This window comes from Pleurodeles waltl, chromosome 11, assembly GCF_031143425.1.
Source record: "Pleurodeles waltl isolate 20211129_DDA chromosome 11, aPleWal1.hap1.20221129, whole genome shotgun sequence".
Classification (NCBI taxonomy): Eukaryota; Metazoa; Chordata; class Amphibia; order Caudata; family Salamandridae; genus Pleurodeles; species Pleurodeles waltl.
Genome location: NC_090450.1, coordinates 1,005,862,463 through 1,005,889,249, shown reverse-complemented (window position 1 = coordinate 1,005,889,249; position 26,787 = coordinate 1,005,862,463). Strand labels below are relative to the sequence as shown.

At 48.9% G+C, this 26,787-nt stretch overlaps 1 protein-coding gene across 2 annotated transcripts in view; it reads left to right on the top strand.

The window, feature by feature from the left end:
- The window catches only part of PIWIL1 (piwi like RNA-mediated gene silencing 1), a 1,338,982-nt gene that overhangs the window by 430,286 nt on the left and 881,909 nt on the right, over positions 1 to 26,787 (top strand). The gene's annotated exons all lie outside the window — the stretch shown is intronic.

Sequence of the window (26,787 nt, the reverse complement as noted above, 5' to 3'; positions counted from 1 at the left end):
CTCCACGATTAGCCCAACTCCTCAAGGAAGTACAGGTAATGCCACGCAAGGGTGCAATAGAGCTGGTCCCTGCTCCTCACAGGAGCAAGGGGTTCTAGTCGCGCTTCTTTCTGGTAAAGAAACCTTCAGGAGACTGGCGCCCCATTCTGGACATTAAGGTCACTAAACAAGTTTCTGAAGTAACAATTGTTCAGGATGGTAACACTGCAGGACATCTTGCGCCTCCTGAGTACCGGAGATCAATGGCATCCTTAGACCTCCAGGATGCATATTTTCATGTTCCGATACACCGCAACCATCAAATTCCTCAGGTTCAAGATGGCTGGTCTGCATCTACAGTTTCGGGTCCTTTCTTTCGGGTTGAAATCAACCCCCAGAATTTTTACGAAAATGCTGGCTCCAGTGGCAGCTCATCTCCGTCAGTCGGGCATGCAGGTGTTTCCCTATCTCGACGACTGGCTCATCAAAGCACCCTCAAAAGGCCAAGTGGTGCGTCACATCTCTCTCTGGCTCCAGTTGTTCGACGATCTGGGGCTTACCGTCAATTACCAGAAGTCGCATCTTCACCCCCACACAGATATTGAACTTCTTAGGAGCAGTACTAGACACTGTCCAAAGCAAGGTGTACCCGTCGCAGGAAAGGAAATTAAAGCTCAACAGGTTGACCTGAACCTCTCCGCAAAAAGTGCGTTTCAGTTCGTACTTAAAAGTCCTTGCTGGGAATGATCTCGTCATGCATTCCGCTGGTTCCAGACTGCAGACTGTATATGCGGCCCCTGCAAGAGCAAATGGATGTCCAATGGTGCCAGGTTCAGGGCTCTTTCGAGGACAAAATTCTCGTCACATTGGATATGCGAACAGCCATGGCTTGGTGGGTGGCACCGGCAAATTTGTCCAGCGGTCTCACGTTTCTTCATCAGGTACCTCGCTATATCGTGACGACGGATGCCTCCCTCGAAGGTTGGGGTGCCCACCTTCAGGAACTTCAGATCAGCTAATCCTGGACTCCAAAGGACAGTCAACTCCACATCAATCAGCTGGAGCTCAAAGCAATAGATTTTGCTGTAAAGGCCTTCTTACCAAGGCTTCAGGGCTCAAATGTCTTAATCAGGACGGACCATACCACAAGCATGTTTTATCTAAACAAGCAGGGCAGCACAAGGTACAGCTCTCACAACAGGCTCAGAACGTCTGCAAATGGGCCATAGTGCACAACATTTCTCTGAAGGCGGAGCACGTTCAAGGACACACGAACGTGCTGGCAGATACCCTGAGCAGGACAATTATCCCCTACCAGGAGTGGGAACTAGACAAGGAGATTCTGGCCCAACTATTCCAGTTATGGGGCAGACCAAACATCGATCTGTTTGCCACGCTCGAGAACAAGAAATGCCCTTACTACGCAATCTGGCTTCCCCAAAGTGGATCTTGGGGGAATGCGTTTTCGATGAGATGGTCCGGCGTTTATGCCTACGCCTTTCCTCCGATCCCACTGATACCGAGAGTCATCAGCAAGATGAAGGCTGAGGGGTTGTCGCCTCCTATTAATAGCACCGAGGTGGCCCAGACAGGTGTGGTTCACGGAGCTCCTCATGCTCTCGGAACAGCCACATGTGCTACTCAAACGAAAGCCATCCCTGTTGACAATGCACTGGGGCCAAGTCAGACATCCGGATCTGTGATCTCTCCACTTATCTGCCTGGCTCCTGAGTTCCATGAATACTCCACTGTAAACATCTTTTCGGAATGTAGAGAGATTCTAGCAAGAGCTAGAGCGGATACTACCAAAAGGACCTACAGGTTGAAATGGAAACATTTTTGTCTGTGGTGCGTAGCTGAAGGGATCCATCCAATCTTCTCTCTTCCAGAACAGGTACTACTGTACTTGATACACCTAGCAAAGTCTGGACTCTCATATTCTTCCATCCGCGTGCATGTGGCTGCAATTTTAAGATACCGCAGGTCTCAGAATACGGTTTTGTTATATTCCACCAGAATTGTGAAGCAGTTCCTGAAAGGCCTGTTTCGTGCTTTTACGCCGGTGCGGAAGCCTCCACTGTTGTGGTCCCTAAACGTGGTCCTGGGGCAGCTCATGAAACCTCCCTTTGAGCCCATCCATAGAGCGGAGTTAAAGATCATTTCATGGAAAACGGCGTTGTTGCTGGCTCTTACTTCCGCTAAGAGATTGAGTGACATACAGGCATTCACCATCAAGGAGCCTTTTCTTCAGTTCACCACTACTAGCGTAATTCTGAGAACGAATCCTAAGTACATTCCGAAGGTGTCCTCAACTTTCCATTTGAATGAACCAGTTATCTTGAAAACCTTTTTTCCTAATCCGCAGACAGTGGGAGAAAAGCCATTGCATTCCCTGGATGTTAAATGGTGTCTGAAGTTTTATCTACAAAAGACTAAGAGCATACGCAAGTTAGACCAGTGGTTTGTGGCCTTTGGAGACGCAAGGAAGGGCCTTCCAGTATCCAAACAGACTGTAGCCAGGTGGATTGGCCTGGCGATCCAGTTCTGTCATATTCAGGCTTGCAAGCCTATCCACAGAAGGGTCAGAGCCCACACGACAAGGGCTATAGCCACATCGGCTGCCCTCTTCACAGGAGTACCCCTGCAGCAGATCTGTAGAGCGGCCACATGGTCCAGCCAGCATTAGTTCACCAAACACTACTGTCTCGAGGAGACGCATAACATGGACACAGCGGTGGGACAAGAAGTCTTGAGGCATTTGTTTTATTAAGGTGAGCCTCTTGAATCATCCCACCTCCACAAACAGGGTAGGTGAACAACGGTTTCTTATTCTAATCGAGGTTCAATTTTTCTATTTCTAATGCTAATGGTAGTGCTTGATTATCGTAGCATGCTACATATTTGTTGTAATGCAGAGATCTATGCTAATTAGGACTGATTGTTACTTTCAGAAAAACATTGTTCCATTGCCATTGAACACTAACTGGAGGTACTGTTACTCTCATTTCTATTGTCATTCTGATATGTGTTTGTATTGTAAAGGTACAGCTACATGTCTACTTAATCAATATTACTGCTCGCTACTCTAATTCAAGCATGTGAATCTATGAAAGATCCAATACTGGAGAAGAAAATTAGTTACTTACCTGTAACTGTGATTCTCCAGTATTGGTATCTTTCATAGATTCACATGCGACCCACCCTCCTCCTCGCAGAGGCTCCCCTTCCACATAATCTCTTAACTTCACACTCGTACTAGAAAATCTGAGGGAAAGAGCCTCTGTTGGGAGTTTTCTAGAGGGTGTGGACGCCTGATTGGCTCAGGTTCAACTTTGGGTCTTTTTGCAAAACGACATGGATAGACTATAAAAGAACCTAAGGGGGCCCTTGGGGCCTAGTGTATATAGTGTGCTGCTATGTCTATTTGTGGTTACCGTGAGGCTCCCACCTCGACGACGGGGATGATTCAAGCATGTGAATCTATGAAAGGTACCAATACTGGAGAACCACAGTTACGGTAAGTAACTAATTTTCTTTTTTACTATGCATTTGTACCTAAAATTATCCATAATAGAAATATCTTTAATATTTGGAGACCAGGCCTAGTGTGACTGTGCAACTTCTAGAATCCTTACCTGAAGAGACCTTTGTCCTTTTATCCTTTCAGGTATACTGATTGCTAATAGTTTCTGCTTTGTTTTCCTTTTACTAACAGGAATTTGAGAATCTGTTTGCTTCAAGTTAAACCACAGTTCAATAGAGCACATCCACAAATTACATACAATTCATTGTTCCTTCTGCACATCAGCAACACAATCTGGAGTGACAAATAACTAGCAAATACGTCTAACTTTCAAAAATAAGATTAAGGGTTTCTTTATTGGACTACATGCTTCATGCCTCCAGATGGTGCAGCAAGACGACATACCTTTTGGACGAACTCTGCAAATGTAGATGGTATTTCGATTCAGGACATGACAACGCACCCTGTGACACTTTCTGCCATGCAGCTGGAAGGCCATTGCCAACTGGAAGGCTAGTTTGTAATGGCACTGAAGCAAAATCCCTCTCCCGCAAGTATGTCCCCTTTCAGGGACCCTTTTGCTTCAAGATCTCACAACAATCAGTCCTCAAGGGAAGGTTTCCTGTCCCAATACTGTTGTGAGTATAGATGCCCTTCCCAGCTGCTGGGGCTTGTGTGGTTTTACAAACATTGTTTGGAACTTAAGAGCCCTGGAGTTTTTCCGAGGGTTATGTAGACCGTATAAGGGCTATATATGAGAATCCCTGTTCTAGTATGTGTGGCTGTAGAAACCTGTGTTTTGCATAGTCTAGCCATCTTATGTTGGGTGTAGACGTTTGCTAAATATTTTTCTTTGGGGAAATCATACAAGTCATAAGATAAACTGTTAGTATGCCTTTGTTCCAGTGTGCGCTTGGGCACCAACTCCATCTTGGATTTTGTTTTTCCCCCTTGCCATTTGGTTTGTCATGTTCTTTGCACTTTTCACCTGAGTTTCGATGCAGACTTTTAAGAATAACATTCTGATGGATACAACTACCTGTGGATTCCTCACCTAATGAATACTCCCATGGCGCCAGCATTCGACGGAAATCTTCTTACTAGTCTCTGCACGTCGACGAGGACGTCACTCTAGCCCACGCGACGCCGTCTGACGTCATACAGGCAATAAGAGGTCCTCGACGACGTGCCGACGTCAGTTCCCTTTTTTCCGTGCATTCGAAACGGTTATCTTCGAGGGAGCAACTGTTACTTTTGTGGTTAGTGTATTTTTGCTGCGTAGTCTTTTGCTGTGGTAATAATGTCGCAGAGAAAGTCTGGATTCAAGCCTTGTCGTGAGTGTGGAGGCAAGATGTCGGTGACCGATCCTCATTCCGATTGCCTTTGGTGTTTGAGCTCCGACCACGACGTCTCGACTTGTGATTCATGCCAGCACATGAATCCAAAGGCCCTCGAGGAACGTGAGGCGAAGCTGTTTATGGTGAAATCGAAGGAGAAGCATCACAAGAAGTCTTCTTCTCCAAGACATCGGCGTCATCGAGACTCCCGGCGCCGTAGAGAATCTCGGTGTCATTCGAAGGAGACTCGTTCCAGGTCTTCGGATCGGCGCCGAAGGACATGGGAGATCAGTCCCACGGTTACGCCGCATCCTTCGACGCCGTTGCCCTCTCCGGCGTCTCCAACTTCACCTGGACAGGCGTCGGTGATTGAGGTATTGGAGCCTCAGGTGTTTTCTCCGGCGTTGCAGACGTCGAGGCCGGCGTCGGGGTCGCCTCCGAGACAGGCACCCCAGTATCCGGCTTTTCCCACCCCTGGAGCCGATAGTTCCGCATTCTTGAATGCGATGTATGCCATCTTCCAACATATGGCTCCAGGGGGTGCTCCGGCTGGGCCTTTGGCCTTTTCATTGGGTGATCCTGCGCCTCTTCGGCCGGCACCCTTTATGCCCTTTCTCCCTTTTGGGAACGTGTGCTCGGTGCCAGTGTCGGCGCCGGTGGCCGCTCCGGTGGCTTCAGAGGGATTGGCCCCGGGGATTTCCATCCCGTCAACGTTGGGATTTCGGCCTGTGACTCTGGTGGGTCCATCTGCTTCGACTGCTCTTTCGTCGGCGCCGAAGTTACCTGTGGCGCCGGACCCGGCGTCGGTGGCTTCTGAAGATCGGCGCCGATCTTCGACTTCGGCGGAGGCATTGTCGACTCCGCGTATTGAACAACGGCTTCATTCGAGGAGACGTGCTCTCCGTGTATTAGAGGAGCAGGAGTACCAACGAGCCCTGGAGGAAGGAGAGCTAGAGGACTCGGGTGATGGGCTGCGTGGTCTGGAGTCGGCCAGTGGGCTGGACACTTCCCCTGAGTGGGATCTTTCGTCCCCGGGAGAATACACTGAGGAGGCTGCTTCCTTTCATGCAGTGGTACGGAAGGCAGCTAGTTTTTTGGACCTGCCTTTGCCGGTGGTGGAGGCTAAACAAAACCTTCTAACAGAGGTGCTACATCCGGCCTCCGCCGCGGCGGAGCCTCTTTTGCCATTTAATGACGCTCTGCTGGATCCGGTGTTAGAGGTGTGGAAGAGGCCGGCATCTTCCCCAGCAGTTCACAGAGCCGTGGCCAGGAGGTATCGGGCGGCTCCGACTGACCCTGGTTTTCTGTCTAGGCACCCTACGCCGGAGAGCTTGGTGGTGCAGGCCTCCTGTTCATCCAAGTCAGCGCCTGGTTCTTTCCCGATGGTGCCTGGGGACAGAGATTCAAAGAAACTAGAGGCGCAGTCCAAGAAGATTTTTTCGTCCTGCAGTCTGGCGTTGAAGGCCACCAACGCAACCTGTATCCTGGGGAGGTATATTCATGCTCTGATGGATGACATTTCCTCATTTACAGAGCTTCCCCAGGGTCTTTTGGATGTTGTTTCAAATGCCCAGGCTGCTGCGACCCAGATTATCCAAACGGGACTGGATACGACCGACTCGGTAGCCAGAGCAATGGGCACAACTGATACGGCAAGGAGGCAGGCCTGGCTCCGTAACTCGGGCTTTTCTGCAGATCTACAGTCCACATTGTTGGATCTCCCGTTTGATGGGGACAAACTGTTTGGAGCCAAGGCTGATTCGGCCTTGGAATGTTTTAAGGAGAGCAGGGCCACGGCTAAGTCGTTAGGGCTCCAAGCTCCTTCTTCCACGGCCTCTTCCAGATTTTTCAGGAGGTTTCGTGGATTTGGGCGTGGCTCTTCCTCCTCTTCCTTTCGGGGAAGATATGAGCAACCTGCCTCTTCCCATCCCTATAGATCTTTTAGGGGGAGAGGTAGGGTCCGCACCAGAGGAGCCTCTCAGCAGCACTCTGCCTCTTCCTCATCCTCTGGCGGGGTGCAGCAGGGGAAGCAGCCTTAGGCTTCCACCATTTCCCACTCACTCCTCTCCTGTAGGGGGAAGATTACAGCATTTTCTCACCAAATGGAAGACTGTTACAACGGACACTTGGGTTCTCAGTATTGTGGGAAAAGGCTACACCCTTCCCTTTGGGGAGTTCCCGCCCCTCATCCCGCCCCGCCCTTCTTATTGTTCAGAAGAACACCTCCTGTTGCTAGAACAGGAGGTACAAGCCCTCCTTTCAAAGGGCGCAGTGGAGTTGGTCCCAGAGCAGGAAAGGGGTTGAGGATGTTACTCAAGGTATTTCCTGATTCCCAAGAAGGATGGTCGTTTGAGACCAATCCTGGACCTGAGGATCTTGAATTGGTTCCTCAAGCAGGAAAAGTTCAAGATGCTGACCCTAGCACAGGTGCTTTTGGCGTTGAACAAGGAAGACTGGATGGTGTCTGTCGACTTGCAGGATGCTTACTTTCATATCCCGATACTCAAGTCACACAGGAAGTATCTCCGGTTTGTGGTGGGATCGCAGCACTATCAGTTTGCGGTCCTTCCGTTTGGTCTTACTTCAGCACCTCGAGTCTTCACGAAGGTGATGTCGGTGGTTGCGGCAGAACTCAGAAGGAAGGGGATAGCAGTATTCCCTTACTTGGACGACTGGTTGATCAAAGCCAAGTCCCCGGAGCTTGTGTCGCATCATCTGCAGTCAACAACCCAGTTGTTGTTCGACCTGGGTTTTTCGGTGAACGAGCCCAAATCTCACCTAGAGCCCTCTCAGCGCCTCCTGTTCATAGGGGCAGTACTGGATACAACATTGGGTCGGGCCTTTCCTCCGCCTCAGCGGATTCAAGATATTCAGGATTTGGTTCCAATGTTTCGAAATGGAGCGGTAGTTCCAGTCCTCAAGGTCCTTCGTCTGCTCGGTCTGTTTGCCTCCTGCATTCTGTTGGTCACGCATGCTCGCTGGCACATGAGGGCTCTTCAGTGGTGCCTCCGAAGGCAGTGGTCTCAACACAAAGGGGATCTAGAGGGTACTGTCAAGATCTCCAGAGATGCTGCTGTGGATTTGAAGTGGTGGATTGCAAGCAACAATCTTTCACAAGGAAAGCCGTTCCAGCAGTCGCCACCAGTGGCCACAGTCATAACGGATGCTTCCACTCTAGGGTGGGGAGCTCATCTGGGGGATCTGGAGATCAAAGGTCTTTGGTCTCCAGAGGAACAGATGTTTCACATCAATCTGTTAGAGTTACGGGCTGTACGTCTGGCTCTCAAGGCCTTCCTCCCTTCCCTTCGTGGTCAGTCGGTACAGGTCCTAACGGACAATACTACCACGATGTGGTACATAAACAAGCAGGGAGGAGTGGGGTCGTACCTTCTCTGCAGAGAAGCTCTTCGACTATGCTCCTGGGCAAAGGACCATCAGATTTGCTTGATAGCAAACCATCTGGCCGGAGTCTTGAACGTGCGTGCGGACAGTCTCAGTCGCCAATTCTCGGCAGACCACGAGTGGCGTCTCCATCCAGATAAAGTCCGTTTAATCTTCCAGAGGTAGGGGTTTCCTCGGGTAGATCTGTTTGCCACTCGAGAGAACGCGCATTGTCCGTTATTCTGCAGCCTCCAGTATCCGATGCAGGGAGCGTTGGGGGACGTGTTTCAAATAACCTGGTGCGGCCAGTTGCTTTACGCGTTTCCTCCCATACCCTTGATTCCTCGACTATTGAGGAAGATTCGCCAGGACCGGGCTCTAGTCATCCTAATAGCTCCGGATTGGCCAAGGAGGGTATGGTACTCCGACCTTCTCCAACTCTCAATGTGCCCTCCGCTCCGTCTCCCTTTCAGGGCAGACCTCCTCTCGCAGTCGCAGGGGCAGGTTCTACACCCCAACCTCCAGAGTCTGCACCTACATGCCTGGAGATTGAACGGGGCAACCTGAGTTCCTTCTCTCTCCCGCCTGAGGTAGTGTATGTTATATTAGCGGCCAGGCGACACTCCACTAAATCTATCTACGCTAATAGATGGTCTAAATTTGTTGCGTGGTGTGGAGAGAGGCAGATTGATCCTTTGCATGCTCATCTATCGGACGTTTTGTCTTTTGCTCTGTCTCTAGCGCAGAAAGGTTGTGCAGTGGCTACCATTAAGGGTTATTTATCGGCCTAGTCAGCCTTCATATGTCTTCCAGACCAACCATCTTTATTTAAATCCCCTATTGTTATCAGATTCTTGAAAGGTCTTCTAAATAAATATCCTCCAAAGCCATTCGTTATGCCGCAATGGGATTTGTCCTTGGTCCTGCCTTTCCTTATGGGGTCCCCTTTTGAACCTATGCATTCTTGCCCCTTAAGGTATTTGGTTTTAAAAACAGTCTTCCTGATAGCTATAACATCAGCAAGGAGAGTGAGTGAGTTGCAGGCCTTATCAGTAAAACCCCCTTATACAACTTTTTATGGGGATAAGGTGGTGTTGAGGACCAAGGCTGCTTTCCTCCCGAAGGTTGTTTCACCTTTCCATTTGGCTCAGGCAATTACTTTGTCCACGTTCTATCCTCCGCCTCATCCTTCCAAAGAGGAAGAAAGACTGCACCGTCTGGACCCAAAGAGGGCGTTGAGCTTCTTTATTGATAGAACAAAGGATTTCAGGCTGGAGGATCAGCTGTTTATTGGATACGTGGGCAAGAGGAGAGGAAAGGCAGTCCACAAGAGAACACTATCCAGGTGGGTTGTTCTTTGCATTAAAATCTGTTACTCTTTGGCAAAGAAGGATCCTCCTGAGGGCATTAGAGTTTATTCCACCAGAGCTAAGTCGGCCACTTCGGCCTTGGCCAGAGGTGTTCCTGTGGTCGACATCTGCAAGGCCGCAACTTGGTCGTCCCTTCACACTTTTGCAAAACATTACTGTTTGGATTCTGAGGTTAGAAGGGACGGCCATTTTGCACGGTCAGTGCTGCAAGATTTCTTGGTTTGACCATTTAGGCACCCACCGCCGGGCGTGGTACTGCTTTGGGACTCTATTCATTAGGTGAGGAATCCACAGGTAGTTGTATCCATCAGAAGAACGAGTTACTTACCTTCGGTAATGACTTTTCTGGTGGATACATTAGCTACCTGTGGATTCCTCACGGTCCCACCCGCCTCCCCGTTGCCTTTCTGGTCTTACCAAGTAATCCTTGAGTACGCTCCTCTTGGTCTTTGAGGGTGCAATAGATGTTGTATATATTATATTTATATATATGTATATATCTTTGTGTATATACTTGATGTGTATATATATATATTTTAAAAAGAGAGTTATATATATATATATAAAAGATTTACAGTTATTCATGCAAGGTTGTGTATTTTTACAATGTAATGGGATGTTGCCTTGCTCTTTCATTGCATTGCCTGGTTGTTCTCATGCACGTAAAAAATGATTGGTACTGACGTCGGCACGTCGTCGAGGACCTCTTATTGCCTGTATGACGTCAGACGGCGTCGCGTGGGCTAGAGTGACGTCCTCTTCGACGTGCAGAGACTAGTAAGAAGATTTCCGTCGAATGCTGGCGCCATGGGAGTATTCATTAGGTGAGGAATCCACAGGTAGCTAATGTATCCACCAGAAAAGTCGTTACCGAAGGTAAGTAACTTGTTCATCTATGCTTTTACAACTGTCACTCTACTTAACTGGATACATTTGGGGATTATAGACTACCATTTGATGGGTGCTTTTCTGCACCATTCGGAGACTTGCTGTTCTCCCTCGACTGTCAGCATTGGTGAATGCAGACTGTAAGGGGCTGATGGAACAGACACCCTTCTATTGATGCCTCCCTGTGCAACAAAGGTACCCATGGTTAGATCACCATGAAATATGCAATCTTGACTTCTTCCCAAGCTACAGTGATGCCTTATGTAAGTTCTGGCTCATCGTATGCTCGAAGAAGACTTCATGGTACTGCAGAAACAGGCACTTTTCACACCGTTAAATGCCCCAACATCCTCTGAAACTCTGGATTTTTTTTTTTTTAAGAAGAATATTCCTTTGGTGATGAAGGCGATGCTAGAGATTCATCTGAAATACTGGCCACTGACTCCAGAGACTGTATCCTTGAATGCAAGTCAATGCGAGGAAGAGCAGGAAGTTGATATGATGCCCAAGACCACTGGTCTTTGAACTAAGTAGAATCCCATAGTTAGAAGTACTAGACCCTTCTGAGAACCATGTGACTCAACAAAGGCTGCATAAACTCGCTCCTAAGTAGAGTATTGGTTCCAAAGGAATCTGACATTGAGCCCTGATAAAGAACAGAAGAGTGCCTCCTCCACGTTTTCCACCACATTTCGGCTCCTGTACACACTGAGACAAGGCTTTGAAGTCCGCTATTCTTCTGCAGTAGGGCAGCAGGCCTCGCCAGCCATTGAGCCCTACTTCATCCAAGGGCGTCTACCATCCCTCGCTCACTGTCAAGGCTGAAGGCACCGCCAATGTCAGTACAAAGGATACCATCTGCGTAGAAACCTTCATCTACAGCACATCTGAGGAGCTAGGAGCACTAATGCTATGAAACTGTGGGAGGAACTCTTCACTAGGCAGGAACTTCTCTTGTCTTGGAAAACTTAGTAAAACCACCTCCACCGATGTCCTCAAACACTCCGTTGTAAGAGAAGTCTTGGGCACAAGTCTTCTTCCATATACCTACCTCCACCATCATCTCTGCCTTAAGCCTATGTTTACACTGCCCTGGACTCAGCCCCAGTGATGTCTTGATCTCCTCAACCGCACCTTGGAATTACTGGCTGAAGCCTTTCCTGAATTTCCAGCTCCGGGACAGATCAACAGTATTCTCTAATGCCATGTTCTTTGTTCACTAGAGCGTCACCCTTACTCAGCTTGTCTTTGGGCCTATTGGTGCAGTACAGCCCCCTGATAGAAGAGACCTGCAGATTCCTTTCCTTTGAATTCCCCCCCGTCATCAGACTGGATCTGGAAGATTTTTTCGTGAGAAGTATCTTGGTGTTTCAGTAGGTGGCTTTGTTCCATGCTGTAAGCGTTGTATGTGCCAGAAGTGACGTTGCAGTCACATATATAGGCATCATCTTGCGCGGACATCAATTCATGCCTTCCATGTCAGTTGGTGCTAATCTGGGGAGATCTACACCTCTGTTGATGTTTGACAATTGTTTTTAACGTTTTGTTGAATTCTTGTTTTGGTATATCGAGGATGCCTTTGAGGAAGGCAAGGTTCATGATGTATGGTGCTTGTTACCGCGCAATGATGGTTGCAGATCCCCATTTGGTCTGTTTATGGTTTCTCAAGCGTGACCGCCACACCAAGTTGTCTGCAAACTGCTGGGCTTTGAGGGATCGGTCCCTGAAGCTGCTAGCGGCCCGGCAGATACCATGTTGCACAACTCTTCGAAGGTCTTAGTCCCGATTGAGGGATTGCTCTGGGAACTCCAAGTCCTCTTTGTCCCATTCTAAGTCCTCAGGACTCTCTGGGAAGAGGCAGAAGAAACATTAGAAGTCGAAGCGTACTTTGATTTCTCATAGTCTGTCAGTTGACGCAACGAGTAAGGAATATCTGTGTTCCCAGCACGGTCTGCAGAGATGTTGCCTCCCTCGACCTTACTCTTCCCTGTGTTTCTGGGAGCCGGAGTGATTCCCGCTGAGGTGAAGACGCTTTACAAGGCTATGTGCCTTGTATTTGAGAGGGCCAACCCGTCCGGAGCACCGTTGGGCCTTGTGAGGTTGAAGGGGGCCCCATCAGGTTCTTCTTTGACAGCTTCGGTTTTGATGGGTCTCTGTGGATCCACTCCAGACTGGTGTTAGTTCTACTGTGACCTTACCAGACACTGGTCCCAGTGTTGATCCTTCCGACACCATCCCCTTTCTCTTTCCAGATGACTGAGTCGTAACAACTTCCATTGACGGAAAGTCCAGTGGCAACAGGTCTCATGGGTCCTAGGTTGCCACGTAAGTCTTATTCCGAAGGTTTAGGCATGGGAGAAGTATGGCCCCTTTGGAATACCTGTTGGAGGGATCAATTGACTGGTGTGAGGAATTAGGAGATGTCAGTGGACTGATACTTTTTCAGATACTGGCTTACCTTCTTCCCCTATCGTGGCTATGGAAGAGGGAGCATCTTATGCATTGGTGATGAAGAAGGCAGCAGATGTCCTTGACCTTTAACTTCCTTCAGTGGCAGTCAAGACTAACAACGGAAGTGCTTCAGCCCCCAAGCTTCCTCTTCTGAACCCCTACTCCCCTTTAACGAATCCTTTACGGATGTCCTACTGGGAACCTTGGTCTAAGCCTAGCACAGGGGTTCCAATGAACAGGACTATTGCCCGCCTCCTTTGCACTGCCTCAGGGGACCCATCTTTTCTCACCTAACACCCCACCCCGGAAAGCTTGGTGGTCCAGGCTTCAACGTCCCATGGCACGTTCCCGCCGCTCCCCTGGACATGCAGTCCAAAAGGTCAGATTCCTTATGGAAGAAAATATTTTCTTTCACCAGCCTGGTGATGAGGTCTGTGAACACTGCATACCTTTTGGGCCATTACTCCCACACACTGTGGGACACTGTTTGGGAAATGCTGTCGCAGGTCCTGGAGGAGGCCCGGGCCATTCTCTCCAAAGTGGTAAAGAGTGGAGAGACGCAGCCAAGTTGATCATAAGGTGTGGTTTGGATGTGATTGACCTGCTGGAAGAGCGTGCCGAATGGAGATGGAGACCAAGTCTTCGGAACTCACACCTGAAATTTTTGGAGAACACACACGAGGAAGTAGGACAGCGTGTAGCCATTTCCATTACAGATTTGGATCGAGATTCAGATGTCGACAGCCAATCCACCCCACCGGCGCAGTAGGTGAGTACACCAGCCTTGTCACATCAAACAGACAAAAAAAGACTCCTACATCAGTCTTCGGTCCTCCGCTCCCCTTGGACCCGAATAATACGTTTAGATGACGAATCCTCAGGTTCAGCACCGAGACAAAAGTGCATTCAGCATATACTAAACAGACTGCCACATCTGTTTTGAAACTGAGCTGAAAATCAGACTTTCCCACTTCGGAGCCAAAAAAATTAACAGCACTTTCGGAGCTGACATTTTCTGTCCGAGCCAAGTATTCCGTATCCAGACCTTCGGAATCTAAAGCTTCCAGTAGTAAACATTCTCCAGCTACTGAGGAGTCATCCGAGATACAACCTATTTTAGAGGTTATGGACTCTAAATAGTGAAAAATTCATATACACAAAGAAACAGGAAGGATCACAGCCTCTCCTCCTCCAACAATTAAAAGAAAACTGCCTTTTCAAGAGACTTTAGATGCTGGGCCTCCACCTTTCAAATTCCTTAAACGGAATGAGAAACAAGACGACACAACCTCAGCCTTCACCACCACATTGACCTTCCCTGCCTTCTACCCCACCACCACCTTCACCTACGCATTCAACACAGTTCTCGCCACAGGCCTTATCCACATCATCATATAGGGATGATTTAAAAGATCCTCAAGAAGAGGTAGACCAATGGAACCCAGATCCCATTCTCCTTCATGACCCAGATCCCATTCTCCCTCATGACCCAGATGTAGGAAAATGGCTCCTTGTTGTCCCCCCCCCTCCGCCCCCCACCCCCATCCCAAAAACACACTTTTTGCCTGATACTGATGCTGAGAAGTGTGCTGGGACTACCAGGGGCCCTTTGACCAGGGAAGGTCCCTAAGGGCTGCAGCATGTTATGCCATCATAAGGGACCCCTCACCTAACACGTGCACACTGCCATTGCAGATTGTGTGTGTTGGTGGGGAGAAAAAGGCGAAGTCGACATGGCATCCCCCTCAGGATGCCATGCACACAAAATACTGCCTGAGGGATAGGTAAGTCACCCCTCTAGCAGACCTTAAAGCCCTAAGGCAGGGTGCACTGTACCACAAGTGAGGGCATAGCTGCGTGAGTAATATGTCCCTACAGTGTCTAAGTCCATTCTTAGACATTGTAAGTACAGTGTGGCCATATTAAGTATATGGTCTGGGAGTTTGTCCAAACGAACTCCATAGCTCCATAATGGGTACACTGAATACTGGGAAGTTTGGTATCAAACTTCTCAGAATAATAAACCCACATTGATGCCAGTGGTGGGTTTATTACAAAATGCACACAGAGGGCATCTTAGAGATGCCCCCTGTATTTTTACCCAGTTCTTCAGTACAGGACTGACTGTTCTGGGCCAACCTGCCACTGAGGGACGAGCTTCTGACCTTCTGGGGTGAGAGCCTTTGTGCTCTCTGAGGCCAAAAACAAAGCCTGCACTGGGTGAAGGTGCTTCAGACCTCCCCCCTGCAGGAACTGTAACACCTAGCAGTGAGCCCAAAGGCTCAGGCTGCGTGTTACAATGCCCCAGGGCACTCCAGCTAGTGGAGATGCCCGCACCACCCCTCCCCGGACACAGCCCCCACTTTTGGCAGCAAGTCTGGGGAGATAAAAAGAAAAACAAAGTCACCCCCTCAGCCTGGTCCACCCCTAAGGTGACCAGAGCTGAAGTGACCCCCTTCCTTGAAAAATCCTCCATCTTATTTTGGAGGATTTAGCCCATTAGGGATAGGGATGTGCTCCCCTCCCCAAAGGGAAGGGAGCACAAGGAGGGTGTAGCCACCCTCAAGGGACAGGCCCTGTGACCCTAACACGCCGCTAAATGTTGTATTTAAAAGCTCCCTGAACCAAGAGATTTGGATTCCTGACGACCTGAAACAAGGACTGCTGACCTGAAGTCCCGCAGAGACGACGAAGACTACAACTGACTTGGCCCCAGCCCTACCGGCCTGTCTCCAGACTCAAAGAACCTGCAACAGCAACGCATCCAGCGGGACCAGCGACCTCTGCTGAATCAAAGGACTGCCCTGCAACCCAAAGGACCAAGAAAATCCTGACGACAGCGGCTCTGTCTAAACAATCAAGGAGCAATCAACTTTAAAGGGACTCCAGCCTCACTCCGGCAGCGTGAGTCCACAACACTCTGCACCCGACGCCCCGGCTTGTGCCCAGAAGAACCAACACTGCAGAGAGGACCCCTCAGGCGACTCCAACGACGTGGAAACCCTTAGGCAACATCCCGGCACCCCCACAGCGACGCCTGTAGAGAGAATCCAGAAGCTTCCCCCTGACAGCGACTGCCTGGTAACAAAGAACCTGACGCCTGGAAGGCACCCCCAGGCCAGAGAGAAAATAACTACTGGTGCAGGAGTGACCAGCAGGCGGCCCTCATCGTTGCCCAGTCGGTGGCTGGCCCGAGAAGCCCCCCTGTGCCCTGCCTGCATTGTCAGAGTGACCCCTGGGTCCCTCCATTGCTTTCAACGCAAAACCTGACCCCTACTTTGCACACTGCAACTGGCCGCCCCTGTGTCGATGAAGGTGTATTTTGTGTGCCTGTTTGTGACCCCTTCCCCGCTCCACAAACCCCCCCCGGTCTGCTCCCTGAGGACGCAGGTACTTACCTGCTAGCGGACTGGAACCGGAGCACCCCTGGTCTCCAAAGGTGCCTATGTTATTTGGGCCCTACTTTGACCTCTGCACCTGACCGGCCCTGTGTTGCTGGTGCTGGGTGTTTGGGGTTGACTTGAACCCCCAACAGTGGGCTGCCTATGCCCGGGAGACTGAACTTGAGTGCTTTACTTACCTGCTAAACTAACTTGTACTTACCTCCCCCAGGAACTGTTGATTTTTTTACAGTGTCCACTTTTAAAATAGCTTATTGCCATTTTTGCCAAAACTGTGTACATTACTGTTTTAATTCAAAGTTCCATATTTACCCATGCAAAGTACCTTAAACTTTAGGTATTCACTTGAATTCTGAACCTTGTGGTTCTAAAATAAATTAAAATAATATTTTTCTACGTAAAAAACTATTGGCCTGGAGTTAAGTCTTCGTGTGTGTGTTCTCATTTATTGCCTGTGTGTGTACAACAAATGCTTAACACTACCATCTGATAAGCCTACTGCTCGACCATACTACCACAAAATAGCGCATTAGTATTATCTAATTTTGCCACTATCAACCTCTAAGGGGAACCTTTGGACTCTGTGCACGCTATCTCTCACTTTGAGATAGTATATACAGAGCCTACTTCCTACACCAGATTTATACCCAGCGAGGCCATTTCCCCCTGAAGATCACTACTTATAATCAAGTTAGAGCCAGGGCAGCTGCATATCATGACGTACAGTTACATACAGATCCTATTGAGGATGATTTTTTGTTTAATACTTTAACATCTACTCACAGAGAGTACCAGTGTCTCCCTATGCTTCCAGGCATGCTTAGACATGCTGAAGACCTTCTTAAAGAGCCTGTAAGAATCATTACGCCCAGGGTTGATTTAAAAAAAAAAAAAAAAAAAAAAAAACCTGCACCCTCCTGTCCAGTTTTTATTATGCCACAATTACCACCTGATTCTATAGTGGCAAGTGAAGCAAGAAAACAAGCCAATAGCCAGTCTACAGGAGATGCTCCTCCTCCAGACAGAGTCAAACATTTGACGCAGAAGGTAAGAGTTGCTTCTCAAGGTGCCAACCACTGGAGGATTGCAAATTCACAAGCACTCCTAGCAAGGTATGATAGGGCTCATTGGGACCAGATGAAAGACTTGTTACAATATCTTCCACCGGAACATAAAAAAAAAAGGGTGGAACAAATAGTGGAAGGAGGACAGGCTATTTCTAGTAAGGGGAGTAAACACCAGCACAATCATTAGGAGACATGCATGAATAAGAGCTTCAGTATTTAAGCCAGAGATACAGCAAAAGGTATTAAACATGCCCTGTGATAAAGGAAATTTTTCTGATGGATACAACTACCTGTGGACTCCACCTTATGATTCCTCACCTTATGAATTCTCCCAATGCGCCAGCATTCAATGGACAATCTTCTTCCCAGCTCTCCACGTCAAGGACATCACAATTGCACGGCTCCGCAAGCGACTCCGTATGATGTCACTGTGACTATAAGAGGTCCTCACCGGCGTGCTGACGTCAGTTCCCTTTTTTCCGTGCCTTCTGTTTCGAAGTTGTTCCCTGTTGTCTCTAGTTACAATGTCTCCACATAGGAAGTCTGGGTTTAAACCTTGTTGGGAGTGCGGGGGTCGCATGTCAGTTATGGACCCTCACGATGATTGCCTTTGGTGCTTAAATTCGGAGTATGACGTCGGAGTGTGTCCCCTGCCAGAGCATGAATCCGAAGGCGCTGAAGGAGAGAGAATCCAAACTCTTTTTGGCTAAAGTGAAGAAAGGGCACAAGTCATCGTAGATCGTCTTCTCACACTTCTTTGAAGAAACATAAGAAGCGGTGCTGACACGACACTCAGCGTCGTTCGGCTTGAAGCCGGTCAAGGTCCAGGTCTCCAACTAGATGGCGACGTGGGAGGTGAGTCCACAGCCTCAAAGCCCTCAGGCTTCTCCGGCGCCATCGGTCTTTGAAGTGGTTGCGCCTCAAGAGAGTCCTCGCTTTTCGCCTGGGGTGCAGGAGTCTGATGTCCAGCCGGCACAAGTGCCGTATGAAGATCAGTGGTATCCTGCCTTGCCGGCTCCGGGAGTGGATCCGGCAGCATTTTTAAATGCCATGTTTAACATGTTTAGTGCTATGGCCCTTGCTGGTGCACCGGCTGGTCCCACAGGTCCTTTGGTATTTACGTTGGGCTCCCCGGCCCCTTATAAGGCAGCGCCGTTCATCCCCTCTTATCCCCTTGAGTGTGCTGGTTCGGCGCCGATGACTTTTCCTCAAAGGCCTACGGCGCCAATGACATCGCCTTATAGACCTGCAGCGCCAATGATGGTGTCTTATCAGTTGATGCCGATGACGGAGCCTCAGGTGTCCGCAGCACCGATGGGATCAGCTCCGGCACCGGATGGATCTGGTTTGGATCGTAGTGTCTCCTTCTGGTCCACGTTTAGTCTTGAAGCCGGTGTCATCGACATCGGCTAACTGTCGACGCCGAGGTTGGAGGCCAGGTTGAGGTTGTGCAGAAAAGCCCTGAGGCTTTTAGAGGAAAAGGAGTATCAAAGACAGCTTCTGGAAGAAGGAGAGATTGCTGAGCCCTTGGGGGAATATCTGGGCCTAGACTCAGCTAGTGGGCTAGACACTTCCCGGAGTGGGATCTTTCATCTCCAGGGGGAGTTTACAGAGGAAGTGGCCTCATTCCATTCTGTGGTCCGGAAGGCGGCACGTTTCTTGGATCTTCTGTTGCAGGCTGCTGAGGTTAAAACAAATATTTTGACCAAGGTTCTGCATCCTTCTTCGGCTTCAGCAGAACCCCTGCTTCTATTTAATGATGCTCTTACGGAGTCTATTTTAAAGGTATGGAGGAAGCCGGTGTCATCCTCAGCTGTGAACAGATCTGTGGCAAGACGGTATAAGGTGGGCCCGGGCGATCCGGGATTTTTGCCAAAGCATCTCACTCCAGAGGGTTTGGCAGTTGAGGCCTCAAGTTCAACACATTCTGCACTGGGCTCCTTCCCTGTTATTCCTTCGGACAAGGAGTCCAAGAGAATGGAGCAGTCGGCCAAGAAGACTTTTTCTTCCTGAAGTATGGCGCTGAAAGCGGCAAATGCTACTTGTGTGTTAGGGAGATATGTCCACGCCCTGATGGACTCTGCTAAAGCTGTGGTTCCAGACTTGCCGCAGGAGGTGCAAGAACAATTTAGTGAGCTCCTCTCAGACGCTCAAGCTGCGGCTAAGCAGATTATCCAGTCTGGTCTGGATTCTACAGACTCAGTGGCCACGGAAATGGGTACCTCAGTCGCTACCAGGAGGCATGCATAGTTGAGGTCCTCTGGCTTTTCTACGGATGTCCAGACCACTCTATTTGGACTTGCCTTTCGGTGGAGAGAAGCTGTTTGGAGCTAAAGCTGACTCTGCCTTAGAGCGCTTTAAGGACATTAGGGCCACAACGTTGATTCCAATGTTTCCAAATGGAGCAGTTGTTCCAGTCCTCAAGGTCCTACGCCTGGTCGGTCTGTTTGTTTGCTTCTTGCATTCTGTTGGTCACTCACGCACGTTGGCACATGAGGGCTCTCCAATGGTGCCTCGGTAGTCAGTGGTTTCAACACAAAGGGGTTCTCGAGGAGTCAATGTCTATCTACAGATGTTGCAGCTGATCTACGATGGTGGGATGTGGATGGCAAACTTTCCCAATGAAGGCCGTTTTCACTGCCTCCTGCGGTGACCATTGTCATAACGGATGCTTCCACTCTAGGGTGGGGAGCTCATCTGGGGGACCTGGAGATCAAATGTCGTTGGTCTCAGTGGATCGGACTTTTCATATCATTCTGTTAGAATTGTGGGAGATACGTCTGGCTCTCAAGGCCTTCTTCCCGTCCCTTCGCGGACAGTCAGTTCAAGTCTTGACGGACAACACTACTGCGATGTGGTATATAAACAAACAGGGAGGAGTGGGGTCGTACCTTCTCTACAGACAGGCTCTGGTCCTGGACACAGGACCATCGGATTTGCATAGTAGCAAACCATCTGGGCGGGGTTCTCAACGCACGTGTGAACAGTCTGTCTGCATTCTTCGGCCGATCACGAGTGGCGTCTCCATCCAGATCTGGTCCTTCACATGTTTCGAATGTGCGGTTCTCTGCAGATAGACCGGTTTGCCACTCAGGAGAAGGTGCACTGCCTCTCAGTCTGAGCCTCCAGTATCCAGTGCAAGGAGCTTTGGGGGATACGTTTCAGATGTCTTGGTGCGATCAGTTGCTTTACATGTTTCCCCCGCCCATACCCTTGATTCCTCGGGTTCTGAGGAAGATTTGCCAAGATCGGGCTCAAGTCATTTTAATAGCTCTGCATTGGCCGAGAAAGGTGTGGTACACAGACCTTCAACTCTGTGCCCTCCGCTCCGTCTTCCTCTCAGAGTAGATCTCCTCTTGCAGTCGCAGGGGCAGGTTCTACACCCCCACCTCCAGAGCCTGCACCTTTATGCCTGGAGATTGAATAGAGCAATCTGAGTTCTTTCTCTCTCCCACCAGACGTAGTGGATGTTATTTTATTGGCCAGACAACACTCCACTAAGACTGTTTATGCCAGCAGGTGGGAAGAATTTGTGGCTTGGTGTGGATAGAAACAAATTGATCCCTTGAGGGGCCTATCTGTCTGATGTTCTGTTTGCGTTAACTTTAGCACAAAAGGATTGTGCAGTTGTGACTGTCAAAGGCTATTTGTCGGCACTGTCAGCCTTTCGTTGCCTTCCAGATCAACCTTCCTTGTTTAAATCACCTATTGTTAGGTTCTTGAAAGGTTTAACAAATACATTTCCGACCACTCCGTTTCTTATGCCTCAATGGGATTCAATCTGTGTTTGACTTTTCTAATGGGTTCACTGTTTGAACCCATGCATTCTTGTCCTTTAAGATTATTAGTCCTTAAGACAGTTTTCCTGATAGCTATTACGTCTTCTAGGCGTGCGAGTGAGATTCAGGCCCTTAGTGTTACATTCTTTGCTGACAAAGTGGTGCTGATAATCAGGGCGGCTTTTCTCCCTAAAGTTGTCACTCCTTTACCTATGGGGCAGTCTATTACCCTTCCACCTTTCTACCCTCCTCCTCATCCTTGAAAGGAGGAAGATAGACTCCATCGTTCGGACCCCCAGAAGGGCTCTCAATTTTTATATGGAGATCTCAAAGGACATTCGGTTGGAGGACCAACTCTTCATTGGATATGTAGGAAAGCAGAAGGGCAGAGGGGTCCATAAATGAACTATCCAGGTGGGTCATTCTTTGCTTTAGGATCTGTTACTCGTTGGCAAAGAAGGTTCCTCCTGAGGGTATTAGAGCCCATTCTACCAGGGCCAAGTCTGCCACTTCGGCCCTGGTTAGAGGGGTTCCGGTGGTGGATATTTGGAAGGCAGCAACTTGGGCTTTCCTTCACACTTTCGCAAAGCATTATTGCCTGGACTAGGAAGTTAGGAGGGACAGCCATTTTGAACGTTCAGTGTTGCAGGATTTCTTGGTTTGACCGGTCAGGCACCAACCTCACAGTGCGGTACTGCTTTGGGACTATTCATAAGGTGAGGAATCCACAGGTAGTTGTATCTATCAGAAGAACAAGTTACTTACCTTCGGTAACGCTTTTTTTGGTGGATACAGTAGCTACCTGTGGATTCCTCACAGTCCCACCCGCCTCCCTGTTGCCTGTCTGGTCATACCAAGACTTCTGTATTATAAGGGTATATGTTTTAATAATTTAAGTGTAAATGATGGTTGTAATTGTTACATCAATGTTTTTATGTATGTATTCATTTGAGCTATCGTGAAGTATGTTTTCACCTGTTCGCCTCAAAGGCACGTAAAAAATGGGTGAAACTGACGGCACGCCAGCGAGGACCTCTTATTGTCACAGTGACATCAGACGCAGTCACGTGTGGAGTTGTGCAATTGCGACGTCCTGGTCGATGTCGAGAGCTGGGAAGATTTTCCGTCTAATGCTGGCACATTGGGAGCATTAATAAGGTGAGGAATCCACAGGTAGCTAGTGTATTCACCAGAAAAAGCGTTTCCGAAGGTAAGTAACTTGTTCATTTGTGGCAGAAGTTGATACCACATCAGATAAGCTTAAAAAGGACTCAGAAACAGCTAACTCTGTGGGTGATTAATACACCACACCCACTAGAGACCCTTTTCGTAGGCTCCAATTTAGGGGTGGTTTCAAACCATCAACCACAGAACTATCTACCTTACAATGAAAACAAGGGCCACACTTCTATAACAGAGGTTTATTCAGAGGCTCTTAGAAAGGATCTAGTTATTGAGGAATAGGTTAATCAGCTCCTCCCAGGGGTTCCTCTACCTCAACAAAAGTGACTTCTTAAAAATCCCAATACAGCATACATCTGTGGGAGGAACCCCCCTTGGTACAACAGCACCACATACCAATGGGTTCTATCAATTATCCATCATGGCTATTGCCTAGAACTCATCTCTGCTCCACCAAACGTTACCCCTCGGTCACACACTTACTCAGGAACATCTCACTTTATTAAAACAGGAGGGTACAATCACTACCACTTAAAGGAGCCATCAAGAATAGTGCCTATATCCCAACGGGGATCTGGTGTATATTCAATGTACTTCCTCGTACCAAAGAAAGATGGTACTCTAAGACTAATTGTAGATCTCAGACCCCTCAATCTCTATTTCCTTTCAGAACACTTTCATATAGTCCCTCTACAAGACATCATTCCCTTACTGCAAAAACATTGCATTACAGCATTAGACCTCAAGGATGCTAATTTTCACATTCCAATACATCCAGCACATCGAAAATATCTAAGATTTGTCATATCAGGAAAGCTCTACCAATTCAGAGTGCAACTATTCGGGGTAAAATCAGCACCGAGGGTGTTCATCAAATGCTTAGCAATCGTTGCAACATTCCTCTGGAGACAACACAAAAATGTCTTACCATATCTAGATGACTGGCTCATAAAAGCCAGTACAATTAAAATTTGTCAACAACATACTCAATATACCAGAGACATCCTGCCCAATCTAGGATTCACAATTACCACATCTCACCTGCAAGCGTCACAGGTACAACCATATCTGGGAGAAATTCTGAACACTCAGTCAGGATTAGCATATCCAAAACCCTGTAAGGATTCAAGTGTTTCACAATCTCATATCTCAACTACAATACAACCACACTTATACAGTAAAACTAGTGATTAAACTATTGGGAATGATGGCTTCATGCTTAGCCATAGTCCCCAACACAAGACTGCACATGAGACCACTACAGCTGTGTCTTTCTCAACAATGATCTCAGGCACAGGGTCAAATTCAGGATCTAATATTGTTGGACCGCCAGACTCACTGCTCTGGAATGGTGGAATTACACCAACGTATTAAAAGGCGGCCCTTTCAGGACCCTGTGCCTCGGACCACAATCACAACCGATGCATTACTGATAGGTTCGGGAGCTCACCTCAACAACCTCACTATAGGGGGGAATGGGACTCATTCAACACTTATTGTAGGAAGTTGGCTCTGTATGTACTATTTCAAAGTAAGAAATACCATGCACAGAGTCCAAGGGTTCCCCTTAGAGGTAAGATAGTGGCAAAAAGAGACCATTCTAATGCTCTATTTTGCGGTAGTGTGGTCGAGCAGTAGGCTTATCAGAGGGTAGTGTTAAGCATTTGTTGTACACACACAGGCAATAAATGAGGAACAGACACTCCGACAATTCCAGGCCAATAGGTTTTTATATAGAAAAATATATTTTCTTAGTTTATTTTTAAGAACCACAGGTTCAATATTTACAAGTAATACTTCAATTGAAAGGTATTTTAGGAACTTTGAATCAACACAATATCATGTACAGTTTTGGCAAAAATGGCAATAAGCTATTTTAAAATTGAACACAGTGCAAAATTCAACAGTTACTGGGGGAGGTAAGTATTTGTTAGTTTTTCAGGTAAGTAAAGCACTTACATGGTTCAAAATTGGGTCCAAGGTAGCCCACCGTTGGGGGGGTTCAGGGCAACCCCAAAGTTACCACACCAGCAGCTCAGGGCCGGTCAGGTGCAGAGGTCAAAGTGGTGCCCAAAACGCATAGGCTTCAATGGTGAAGGGGGTGCCTCGGTTCCAGTCTGCCAGCACGTAAGTACCCGCGACTTCGGAGGGCAGACCAGGGGGGTTTTGTAGGGCACCCTGGGGGCACAGGTCAGTGCAAAAAGTACACCCTCAGCGGCACAGGGGCGGCCGGGTGCAGAGTGCAAACAGGTGTCGGGTTTGCAATAGGTTTCAATGGGAGACCCAGGGGTCTCTTCAGCGATGCAGGCAAGGGAGGGGGCTCCTCGGGGTAGCCACCACCTGGGCAAGGGAGAGGGCCACCTGGGGGTCGCTCCTGCACTGGAGGTCGGATCCTTCAGGTCCTGGGGGCTGCGGGTGCAGTGTGTTTCCCAGGCGTCGGGTTCTTTGAAGCAGGCAGTCGCGGTCAGGGGGAGCCTCGAATCCCTCTGCAGGCGTCGCTGGGGTGGGCTAAAGGGGGTCAACTCAGGCTACTCACAGGGTCGCAGTCGCCGGGGAGTCCTCCCTGTAGTGTTGGTTCTCCGCAGGTCGAGCCGGGGGCGTTGGGTGCAGAGTGGAAAGTCTCACGCTTCCGGCGGGAAACCTGTGGTCTTTAAAAGTTGCTTCTTTGTTGCAAAGTTGCAGTCTTTGTGGAACAGGGCCACTGTCCTCGGGAGTTCTTGGTCCTTTTAGATGCAGGGTAGTCCTCTGAGGCTTCAGAGGTCGCTGGACCCTGGGGGATATGTCGCTGTTGCAGTTTTTCGTGAAGTGGGGAGACAGGCCGGTACGGCTGGGGCCAAAGCAGTTGTCTGTCTTCTCTGCAGGGCTTCAGGTCAGCAGTCTTTCTTCGTCTTCAGGTTGCAGGAATCTATCTTGCTTGGTTCTGGGGGCCCCTAAATACTCAATTTAGGGGTGTGTTTAGGTCTGGGGGGTTAGTAGCCAATGGCTACTAGCCCTGTGTGTGGCTACACCCTCTTTGTGCTGCCTCCCTGAGGGGAGGGGGCACATCCCTAATCCTATTGGGGGAATCCTCCATCTGCAAGATGGAGGATTTCTAAAAGTCAGTCACCTCAGCTCAGGACACCTCAGGGGTTGTCCTGACTGGCCAGTGACTCCCCCTTGTTTTTCTCATTATCTCCTCCGGCCTTGCCGCCAAAAGTGGGGCCGTGGCCGGAGGGGGTGGGCATCTCCACTAGCTGGGATGCCCTGTGGCGCTGTAACAAGGGGGGTGAGCCTTTGAGGCTCACCGCCAGGTGTTAGTTCCTGCAAGGGGTGGGGGGGGGGAGGGGGTGAGAAGCACCTCCACCCAGTACAGACTTTGTTACTAGCCACAGAGTGACAAAGGCACTCTCCCCATGTGGCCAGCAGCATGTCTGGTGTGTGGCAGGCTGGCAAAACTAGTCAGCCCACACTGGAAGTCGGTATGTTTTCAGGGGGCATCTCTAAGATGCCCTCTGGGGTGTATTTCACAATAAAATGTACAATGGAATCAGTGTGCATTTATTGTGCTGAGAAGTTTGATACCAAACTTCCCAGTTTTCAGATTAGCCATTATGGTGCTGTGGAGGTCGTGTATGACAGACTCAGACTATATACTCTTATGGCTACCCTGCACTTACAATGTCTAAGGTTTTGCTTAGACACTAGGGGCATAGAGCTCATGCACCTATGCCCTAACCTATGGTATAGTGCACCCTGCCTTAGGGCTGTAAGGCCTGCTAGAGGGGTGACTTATCCATGCCCTGGGCAGTGTGAGGTTGGCATGGCACCCTGAGGGGAGTGCCATGTCGACTTAGTCATTTTCTCCCCACCAGTACACACAAGCTCGCAAGCAGGGTGTCTGTGCTGAGTGAGGGGTCCCCAGGGTGGCATAAGACATGCTGCAGCCTTTAGTGACCTTCCCTGGCATCAGGGCCCTTGGTACCAGTTACAAGGGGCTTACCTGGATGCCAGGGTGTGCCAATTGTGGACACAAAGGTACAGGTTAGGGAAAGAACACTGGTGCTGGGGCCTAGTTAGCAGGCCTCCGCACACTTTCAAATCATAACTTGGCATCAGCAAAGACAAAAAGTCAGTTACTGTTTTGAGGTAGTTGGGTAGGCTAATGGTTGCAGCAGGGCAATTAAGAATGCTTGCTAATTTAACACTGGTGTGAATGGCTGGTGGATTGACATGCTTTGCTGCGTGCATCCTCTGATAGTGAAGTTGGAAGTTTGGGCTTTTAAATTGTTACATTACTTGAAGCTTCCTAGATGCTACTTCGTGGCTTTCCCACTGCCAAAAGAAAATATGCAAAGTTATGTTGAGTTAACGAAACCAGATTGGTAGATAAGAGTGGAAAACATTGACATATTGTATATTGAAGTCGGTGTGAGTATCTTTTTTTACTGGT